The sequence below is a fragment of the Anas platyrhynchos genome, chromosome Z (assembly GCF_047663525.1).
Source record: "Anas platyrhynchos isolate ZD024472 breed Pekin duck chromosome Z, IASCAAS_PekinDuck_T2T, whole genome shotgun sequence".
In the NCBI taxonomy this organism is placed as follows: domain Eukaryota; kingdom Metazoa; phylum Chordata; class Aves; order Anseriformes; family Anatidae; genus Anas; species Anas platyrhynchos.
In genome coordinates, this window is record NC_092621.1 from 63,582,261 (window position 1) to 63,593,854 (window position 11,594).

Below are 11,594 nucleotides of genomic sequence, written 5' to 3' on the forward strand. Positions count from 1 at the left end.
TGCAAAATCTTCAGTTTACTGAAACTAGGACATATGCATCTTGATGCATAAATAATTTTTTGTTCTGAATAAATTCAATGGAAATTTAAAAGACAGCAGTTATGATAAATACACTTCTGAACATTAAAAAAATATATTACCCTAATTCCCACTAATTTTCTTGCATTTTTCATTTGAGCAGGCCTTGCTCAATTTATATGTCATCTCATACTTATGTTAAAACTAGAGCCATTTGAGATTTCAGTTTAGTCCAATACCTGATTCCCCTTATAGGACGTTACCTTGTTCATTTTAACCCGGTCTTGTAAATTAAGTTTTTTGGAGACACCATTAAAAGTACTGCTCAAGAAATGAATTCTATATGTAAATATGTTTCCATAATTCCAGTCATATTATATCTACTTTTTACTCTTTGTCAATCTTTCTTCTGTCAACGAAAGCTACATAGACACAGGAAAACATACCCTGAGACCCCCATGAGCACACAGCTGTTGAACAGATGTCAAGTATTCCCTAGCTTCCTCACTCCATTTCAACAGCATACTTATTCTGCATAATTTGATTGTTCAACTCATTAAAATTTATCAGGAAAAAATACATAATATGGGAGTTTGTAACATTCTATTTGTATTTAATAGTAACTGTCTGAAGCAATTTAATACATCTCAGTGACAAAGTTGCTCAGTTTTGTTTTTATTATACATTTTAAATTAACTTTTGCAGTGTGTCCATAAAATGTATCCTAGACAGAAGGAGACATAGTAAACCTGTCATATTCAATTGAAATATCACGTTATGCTGTAGCCACTACTATAAATGAAATAATATCCAAAATGTTTCATAATAGAAAAGGTCAAGTTGGCAAAATAACTAACTGTTCAGAAACAAATTTTAGGTCAGTGGACCAAATATCAAGATGACTGTCAAAGTAGGAATTTTATTAAATAAAAAGTTTTAGGAATGAACCTTCTTAACTGAGTAAAGGTAAAGATATTTAAATTATTAAGTTCAACAGCATATAGCATATGCTATTACGATGATCTTGTTTTCGTAGTTGACTGCTTTCTTACCTGAGTCATGGAACAAAGGAAAAGAAACAAGCTCTTTCTAATTTTCTTGTGGCCCCTGTTTGGTTGTGTTGGTGGTGATGGTGGTGGTTTATTTGCTTCATAACGACACGCTATCTCTTTACTTTTTTTGTTGTAGTTCAGAGAGTCTGTTACATCTTTCTTCCCACGGGGTTTTGGTTTAAGAACTGTAGGGACTCATCCTATCTAGACAGCCCTAAAGCCCCACCTCCTATGAGTGCAACAGTAGCTATTCAAGTAACATGTGGTTTCACATGAAGAATAGAATTCATGGACAGTTTAAGGACAATTTATGAAAAAGCTTTTGATCATATTGCTAGGAGATTGTCTATTATTATTATTATTATTATTTTAATTTAAATTGCTTAAAGTGTTTTGCATAGCTATACTAGCACTGAAACTTAGGAAATATTAACTTTATTAAACACTCCACTCCTCAGTTCATTTTAGTTTTCAAGATAAGGACTGTGTGTGGCTGTTGAACAACACATGTATGTGTACTGCTTTCAATTTTTCCTCCTACTTTACAATATAAAGTTCTTCTGCAATTTGAAAATAAACAATATGACACTGTGATTTCTATTCAATTTCTTTTTCCCTTTCTCCAAATAAAGACAAAAAAAAAAAAAAGCTACATATAGCTCTTTCCAATCTATCATTGTGTTAATATTCTAAACTGTGATTTACTCTAAATGGAAGCTAAAACACTTGATGAAAATTAAAAGGAGACAAAATTAAAATTAAATGAAAGAGATGTGGAAACGAATGGAAGAAATACCTATCTCCAAGTCATTAAACAACTCTGTTTTTTTCCACAAGCTGTAGAAGGCTTTCTTCAAGGACTGATATTAATACTTCAGATCTCTGGATTTACCTCATTTCAGATAGTAGCAACTCAAAATAATCCACACAGTCTATTTTCAAAATGCTGTATTACGGCTGGACTGGCCTCTAGTGAAACTGAAAAATGGATATTAACATGGGACAGAAGAAACCTAAGTGAACTATCTTATCTCCAGAAGCAGTGAAGCATTGAAATGTAATCTGTACATTTCATTTTGAGTAGACAGGCCTATCTCAACTCAAACCTGTAAGTCTAATTGGTACTTGTCAGATGCTCTGTTCTGCTTTCTTCTATATCACTGTATCAAAAGCAGAAAAAAAAATAATATTTTAGTATTGATCTGCATTAACAGAAAGAAAGAAAAAAAATGCAAAAGGTATGTTTAATTGTTAGGAATCGGTTATTTTTATGAGACTGGTATTAATCTTCATTTTCCTTCAAACACATTAATATTAATGTGAGACAGGGTTTACCTTACAGACTTGGCCTCTTTTCATATGACATTAAGAAATCCGAAATTTTGAAGCTCCAGTGATTAGAAGTTGAAACACAACTTAGTTTTAAATGCATTAAATAAATTGAAATATATTTTATAACCAGTTTATTTTACCTTGGTTTATTTGGGGAAACATGCCTTATTATGTGTTTTCCTTGCTTATATTCTGTGTACGCGGGCTATTTTAGGTTTGTGAAATCTTTCTTAAAGTACTAGTGAAAAAAAAAAAAAAAAAAGGAAAATATGCAAAGCTGGTGCAATCTAGGGGATCTTGAAAAGTCTGATAATGACTGAATGAATGCTGAGCCTTCCCTTCTTCAGGTTAAAAAGACACTGAAGTTGTTCAAACTTCTCATTCTTGATTGGCATCCTTTACAAATATGGTGAAATGAGAGAGCTTTCTGTGGGTGTAACAAAGTAAAAAACTGTTCTAGAGCAGTTAATTCTTTAATGCATGCATTTTTAAATCCATTTGTACATATCCTTGGCTCCTGAGGCCATGTAAAACTTTAGAACAAGGAAGACTTACCCAAGGTGGAGGGGTACCAGGTTAAGAAGCACTTAAAAAACTTAAATGTACTTATATAGAAAGTGTCTGACAGATTGCACCCATGAGCTCTGAGCGAGCTGGCTGATATGCTGTGGAATATTGCCTTTGTAAAGAAGATTGAGCAAGACTCTTCTCCACAGTGCCCACTGACAGGATAAGAGGCAGTGGGCAATGAGTAAAACACATGAAATTATCACCAAAAAACACTTCTTTACTGTAAGGGTAGTTAAACACTGGAGTGGGTTGCCCAGACAGATTGTTGACTCTCCAGCTGTGGAGATATTCAAAACAGGACGGAACACAATCCTGGAAAGCCTGCTCTAGCAGACCCTGCCTAAGATGGGAGACAAACCTCCAGAGATTCCTTTCTGTCTAAATGATTTGTGAAATACAGACTTTCTACATACCTGAAACATTGAAATTGTATGCATATATAAAGAACAGAAATTGTACACACACACACACTCACATACATGTGAGTGCATGTGCACAAAAACTTTTTTTTTTTGCCATGGTCAAATGTACATATAGTGGCTCTAATAAGATTTCATAGTATGAAAAATATCTCAGTCAAATACCAGTTCCAACGGATACTTTATTTGATTTCTGATAGAGTCATTGACAGTCAAAGAATAAGTAAGCAGCAGAAAATGTTTGCAATATTTTCCAGAATCAATCAGTCCGAATCTACCAATATAACAGACCTGAAGTTACTTCTCATCAAGTTTCATGGCTGCTGATAATGTATTTTAAAATAACTATCACTATTTGAGTGTGTAAAAAGTCACTCTCCATCTTTCTTTATGTGGGCCTACTTCTCAAACTTACCCTGGTGCCTTTGAATGGCTATTTTCCTTCTGTTGTATCATCTGCACCACTCAGCTTGGTGCCATCTGAAAATGTGTTGAGGGTGCACTCCATCTCATTGTCTATGTCATTGATAAAGGTATTGAAAAGCACTGGTCCCAAGACAGACCCCTGAGGGACACTACTAGTCACCAGCCTCTACCTGGGCATTGAGCTTTTGACTGCAACACTCTGTGTGGCCATCCAGCCAATTCCGTATCCACCGAGTGGTCCACCCATCATATCCATATCTCTCCACTTTGGAGATAAGGATGTCATGTGGAACCATGTCAAAGGCCTAACAGAAGGCCAGGTAGATGACATTGGTTGGTCCTCTTTTGTCAACTGATGCCGTCACTCCATCACAGAAAACCAATAGAGAGTTTTGGCATGATTTGCCCTTGCTGTCTGTCTCAGATCACCTTCTTGGTTTGCCTGTGCCTTGATACTGTTTTCAAAAGGATCTGTTCCATGATCTTTTCAGGCATAGAGGTGAGGCTCACTGGTCATCCTTTCTACCTTTTTTAAAAATGGAAACGGACACCCCTTTTTCAAGTCACCATGGATGTCACCTGACTGCCATGACATTTCAAATATGATGGAAAGAAGATTTGCAACTCCACCACCCGGTTCCGTCAGGACACTGGATTGCATGGCATTGGACCTCCTGGAATTGTACCTCTTCTCCATGTCTGTTGTTACCAGTTATCATTTCTCATCCATCAAAGGGTACACTCTCCTTGGTCTTCCTTTTCTGACCAATGTACCTATACAATCCCCTTCATGTTAGTCTTTTCATCTCTTGCCAAGTTCAGTTTCAGTTTAATCAAATTATATTGACTACATTTCTTTCTAATTCCTCTATATTTACAAGTACTAATCTCAGCAGTGCTGTGTTGATAATAACAGCCAAAGATTATCCATGTGGCATTTATACAAAATCAATATTTCAAAAAGCAATATTTGTGCCCCCAGCACAAGGAGGCTGTAGGACTGTTAGAGCCAGAGGGTCCAGAGGAGGGCCATGAAGATGATCAAGGGACTGGAGCACCTCTCCTATGAAGACAGGCTGAGGAAGTTAGGATTGTTCAGCCCGGAGAAAAGAAGGCTCTGGTGAGACCTTATTGTGGCTTCCAGTACCTAAAGGGACCTACAGAAAAGCTGAAGGACTCTTTTTCAGGGAGTGTAGTGATAGGACAAGGAGTAATGGCTTGTTCTACTCTAAGACAGGATAGATTTAGAATAGGTATTTGGAAGCAATTATTTACTCAGAGGGTGGTGAGGCAGTTGCACACCATAAACTGCAGGTTTCTGTGCTTTTCAATTCAATGTAGATGATCAAGCTGGGGATTGGTCTGCATGAAAATGATACTGAGTCTGTGGTGGGTATTTTAAAGAAAGAGTTAAAGAAGTCTGCGTTGTTGTGATATCATTGATGCTGTCTGAAGAAAGTTCTTGACCAGGAAGTTTCCGAAGTTTTCCACAGGTGTCTGAATTCAAGGATTGCATTGCTTTGCCAGAGAAATGAACTTTAGAAGAAAAGAAAATCTGAGGGAAGTTAGAGCAGAAAGGCTTATACCATGTCAAAAAACCTGAATATCCTGGGATAAATGCTTAGCTCGACAGACAAAATGAGGTTTCCATGCAGGGAAATTGTTTGCCTGAATTTTCTGGAAGAGTTTCCCAGTGACTAAGCAAATGAATGGGAAAGGACTCTCTTGAGAACGCCCTTTGTTCTTCCAGGTCCTATTTCAATCCATACTCTGATCCGTCCAGAGGGAAATCCGTTTCATCCTCATGTGGTTTACTTTGCTGTGAGTCTGATCAACGGAGACACAGGGCAGCCATGCACAGTAGTCCTCTCCGCTAAGAAAGCCTTCTCCTTCCAACAGGGATGTCAGGGTGAGCTCTGTAGTGAGACAGGGAACAAGATGAAGGCTGGTGATTCCTAGGTCTGAGCGAACACCATTGCAGGTTACCCACCCGAAGATAAGGGAGTACAAGACTCTGTGCAGAGATCACGGAAACAGCAAGAACTGGCTGACTGCGGAAGTCTGTCAAAGACAGGAAAGGCTGAGAGGTGGAGAAAGAAAGCTCTTATTCAAATCCAGTCTGTTCCTTGGTAAGTTATGAAGGAAATTAAAAATACATAATAAGTAGGTCAGAATCCTTTTTTATTTTATTTTATTTTATTTTATTTTATTTTATTTTATTTTATTTTATTTTATTTTATTTTATTTTATTTTATTTTATTTTATTTTATTTTATTTTAATTTCTATACACAGCTCTGTTTTTTATGTATTTTTACCCTAGAGTCAGCTTTCAATTTATCTTATTTTTGGACTGAAAATATGTAACTATCACAAATTATAAAAAAGAAGTTGAAAAGTAAACTGCAGTTCCTGGCACCAAGATGAGTTACAAGTGCTTAAAAATGTAGAGTAAGAGCTAACCCAACAGACTGGTTTTTGCTACAGCCTTTCTCTGATGAGCCCACCTCTCTGGTAATTTCTCACTCATCTTCAGCCGTGTCTTAACCTTACTTCTTCTGTCCATAAGCAAACCTGATTGTTGAAGAGAATCTTGTCTTTATGTCCTTGGTCTTGCTTTCAAGCCATAGCCACTGGAAAAGAGTGGAGTCTGGGAAGAAGACCCGAAGAGAAACTTTCATAGGAAGAAAATGAACTGGTTTTACTGTCCATCAGTGTCACCATTTTACTGTGCTGGAGAGAGTGAAGCAATGCAACAACAAATCTGTCAAAATATGATCTTGTCCTTGTTCTTGTCGAAGAATGCAGCCAAAGCTGGTTGCAATACCACCACCTCCAATCCCAGCAGTTTCTGTACTTCCTCGCAGGTGTTTGTCTTCCATGGGGGTGACAGCTGAATTGTGTGCAGAAGGATTGACTGAGGCTGGCACAGATCCAAAGGCAAGTCTCCTCTTGGCTTGCTGTCTTCCTCTGGCCAGATGTTGCCACTATGGAGCAGAGGCTGCTGGAAACCAATTCTTGTTCAAGCAGTCATTTGCTCAGTTCCGACAACAGGCTTCCAGCACTAAGTCTTGAGCAATCTTCACTGGGAAAGCTATGTGTTTCTGCAGCGAGGCTCTTTTTTCTTTCAGGGGCTTCTGCTCTGAGACAATTTGGAGTAGAGAGAAGCATTTTCTGAAAGACTCTTCTGGGCAGAGGATCTTCATTGTTAGTCTTGTAGTAGCACATGCTCTGAGATTTCCATCAAATTAGGTTTTGGACATAGATGTAGAGAAGATTGTCATTGGGTTTCTAGGCCTGTATTTCTTGATGTCCACTTGGTATGGAACAAATCAAAGAGGCATACTGTATTCTTGTGCCTCTTTCCTCCTAATGAATTAATCCTTCCCTTTTTCTACAAGAATGGGTGAAATAAATGTCATGCTCGTGTAAGGTGATCTACAGCTTATCTTCTGGCACAACCGCAATGTTGTCATCTGAAATCCAAGGTTACTCTGCACTGTAACCTAGTCATCAGCTGTCACCCAACTTGCGAGCATTTCTAACCAGTCCTACCTTACCAGTCAGGCGTTTTTGTTAAATGCTCCAGGGAATTCTATACATATTGTACAAGTGTGACTTTTGCTTCAATATGCACATTACAGACCCTTCACTTCAGAATGAGAACTACCAAGAATTCACGAGCTTCTTCCTCTAAGCCCAGAATGCACGGTGATGTGCTTGCGTTCTGCTCTGCAAAACGGCATGGCAACTTTACAACAGCTACAGACTTCTGCGTAGTAGCTTTTTACTTAGTGTCAATCCCAGCTAAGATGCTTGCTTTTCCCATGAGTCTTGTTTTCCCCATTCTTATTCCACTTCAAGAAAGACATTTGGTTATCTCTTTTCCTTTATCCGCACGGGACACTGCTACCTGTGTTTTTCTCACATCTATTTCATGGCTGATCTTTGTCTCCACTTCCTCTGTTATAAATCCCTACATCTGTTAGATTTGGACTCCTGTTTTCAAACACCTTGGTAACTTTTTGCTTTTTGAGATGCTTCTACTTTCTTGAAGAAGAAAGACCTGGATGGACAAGTCAAGTATCTCCAAAGAAAGGAAGCGTGCAGAATTCATGAGAAAAGCCACAAAGCAAATTGCCAGCTGATTCACAGCATACCTGATCGTTTTGTTTTCCAAGATATTAAAAACACCACTGCTGTGCTGGCCAAGAGGAAATGTGGCAATTCCCTTCGGGCTTGGAGTACTTACGACACTCAAGGTACTAATGCTTATCTGGTATCTTTTCAATATTGAGTACCTTGTGTTCTTTTGCCCAAGGTGAAGACAGGCAGTTTTGGAACCAACAGACTACACCTGGGTAGCCAGATAGCATACCATATAGGTATCCTTCTTCACTTCTATGAAATTCTGAAGTGGTTCACCTGGGAAATACAACAGCAGCATAGTTGTTAGACAGCCAGTCACGTGAAAGGCTTTGTTCAATTGACTGCTGCTTGTAAGCAATAATTACATCATGACAGAAAGTGACAGACTGACATCATTGTTTAGTGCATAACTCCGGTCTGTATGTGAATAGCTGGATTAGTAGGAATGGGAAAGAACCACATAAGTAAGTCTACACAGGAAATAAAGATAGATAGAATCATTTTTGTCTGTTCTTCTAAAAGCTGTCTATTAATTATGAAGCCACAGCACTGCTTCAAATGCTGGAATTGACACTGTTCCTGTAAATTGACACTGTTCCTTTCATTTCATTAGACCAACTACACAGAGTTGTATAGAGAAGACTATTCTTGTGAAGAAGAGTTGTATAGCATAGCCTAAGTACCCTCAATCGAAGCAGGTAAAATCATACCTAGTAAAGAACAAAAGAACATGTCTTTCTTTCATGAGCTAAGTGTAAGAGCATTCCCAAAATTCCGTCCTGACTTGGGGAACAACAAACCAAAACTGTGCAGAAGAAATCATGAGCCACTGGGATGAGTGCTCTGGCAAGCAGACCCAGACTCTTCAGATTCTTTGCAGCAAATCTACCCAGGCTATCATTTGCACTTCCTATCTACTTCAGTGCAACCAACTTTTGATTTATCCTCGGAGTATTTCTCAAGTTTTTCAGTCCTTCCCCAGACCTCTCCCCTTCACATGGGCCATGAAGCCCACCTTCAGCCAGAGAGGAGGCATGGCCACCCTGAAGAAAGAAAATGAATGGGGACAGTCCCTGCCACCTCATCCTAGTACGACGTACTGGGACCAGGTTGCCATAGGCGTCTGTCCCTGGAGTGGAGCAGGGTGGAGCATTAATCAGAAAGGAATTTGTCTCCATTGCCGAGAGCAAGCCACATTCCTCATGGATATCACAAGTCTTCTTTTCATTCCCTGTGGAGCTCTTGAAGCCCTCTGCTCAGGGAACCTCACTGCTGGAGACCCCTGTATGTTCTACAGGGACTCCTGGTACCTCAAGTGACCTGAGGCGTGGATTTCACAGCTCAACTGGAAGCTTGAGCCATGCATAAGCCTTAGGTATTGCAACCTGTTCCTTCCTTAGATCTCTCCTTACCTACGTATGGACAAGATTGTCAGGTGTTGTTTTTGAACCTTCCAGTACCCACTAATCACCGAATTGAAAAAGCCAATCTGCAAGCAAGGACTGGATTTCCAACAAAAAACGGAGAGAAGCCCTGGCAAAGCTGTTGTGAACAATAGCCCCCTCTTGTGTGTTAAAGGGGCAGCAGGGCTGTGTCTGCATAGGCCTGAGCTTTGGAGCTTTACGCAAACTTGGTAAACTTGTGAGGAAAGCAACCAGTGCAAGTGGCTTCCCCAAGGGGTGACTGCACAGAAGCGAACGCCTGACAGTGGCTGCCCAAGCTGACGGCTTAGCTCTGGTCTGGATATATCATAAGCTTTGTTGTGCAGGGTAGAAGTGAATTTCCGTCATGAAAAACAGCCCAGTGCTGGATGATATCATGTTTATTTCATAAAGAAGCAAGGAGGGAGGAAAACATGACTGTTTTCTAAGACTCTTGCACATCCTCAGCACATTGAGCATGTACGTCCTAGCACTGCACTAGTAAGGGAAGACCTCAACCAGGAGCAGATTATTCTTGATTAATTTAAACTGGGGGAGCGGGAATCACACCAGACAAAGACGTCCTTTTCACCAACATAGTTTATTTTGCCTGTCATGGCTCTATACAAAGACAGTAAAAAGGCAACAAATAAGGCAATATTCCCTCCTTCCCCTTCCCTCTCCTCCCCTCTACTTCCTTCCCTGGCTCTCTCCTCCCCTATACTCCCCTACACTCATCCCCCTAAGCTCCCCTACACTCTCCTCTCCTACACTCCCCTATACTCTCCTCCCCTACGCTCCCCTACACTCTCCTCACCTACAATCCCCTCCCCTACACTACCCTACACTACCACACACTACTCTACACTCCCCTACACTATGCTCCCCTACACTCCACTACACACACCTCCCCTACCTTCCCCTTCACTCAGTTCCCCTACACTCTGCTCCCCTACCCTCCCCTTCACTCAGTTCCCCTACACTCCCATACACTACCCTACACTCCACTACGCTCTGCTCCCGTGCCCTCCCCTGCCCTCCCCTGCCCTTCCCTCCCCTCCCCTTCTCGTTTTTACCCTTCCCTCCCCTCCCTCCCGTTCTCTTCGTTCCCTCCCCTTCCCTCCCGTCTTCTCCTTTCTTCTTCTCCTCTCTTCTCCTTTCTTTCACAAATTGCAATGGAGAACAGGGAGAAGCATCACTTCCAGTCACTTCCGTCGTTCTCGTAGCTTGTGTCACTGCCTGATTCGTGGCAATCCATCAGCAGGATCCAGAAGCGTTCCAGCTGCTGTGCTACTAGGTGAGCAGCCGTCTCCAAGTGGCAATCACGGATTTCTTGCTGTGGCTCGGACACGGCACTTTCAAGTCCACCCTGGCTTGGCCATGTCCTCTTGCTCTGTCCCCACCTACATTACAGTTCTGCTTAGAAGCCGAAGCACGCTGCTGAAGTACTTCCACTCCTTCCATTTGCAAGGATTGAGTTTGTCTAGCCAAGTGGTTTCTGTCCATAGAACACAAGAAAGAGGTTTTGGTTAGAAACAACTCAAGGAGGACTTCTTTTCCACATGGGCAAGGAATAGTCACGCTTTTCTAATGGAAACTCCAGTGGAAGAGAGAATGACAGATCATGCCGAGAGCTTTGAAATATCCCTTGGGGATGCCTAGTGCAGAGGACCAGAGGAAAGCTGTCCAAAGGACACCAGAGAATCACTCGGAATTACTTCCTCACAGACACATGTCCTTACTATGTCTGATATGGCTTCATGTCTGATATGGCTTCAGCTGGTTTCAGGGTTCTTGTTCACCTAAAACCTAAATTCGGAGTTGTAAATGAAGATGGAAAGATTGACAAATGTATAAATCACTGATGGGGAAAAAAAAAAAAAAGAAAAAAAAAAAAAGTGCTTGGAGAACTTTGGCCATTAGCCCTGGAAAGCATCAAAGTACTGTCCTCTGAAGCAAATGCCTTCTTCTCTTGATACCTAAGGAGGGAAATCAATCCAATGTTGTAACATTAGAAAAGCAAACACTAAACACAAGCAAAGAAGAAGAACAAGTAAGCAATTGCAATGCCTATGGGGCTATTGCAGGGTTAGGCAAAGAACTATTGTGCCATGAAATCTTGGCATAGAAGAAATATTATGTGCATTTTTTACTGTTTCATTTGTTGAGCTCTGTTTGGAAGGGAGTGAATCTATCAGGATTAGATATC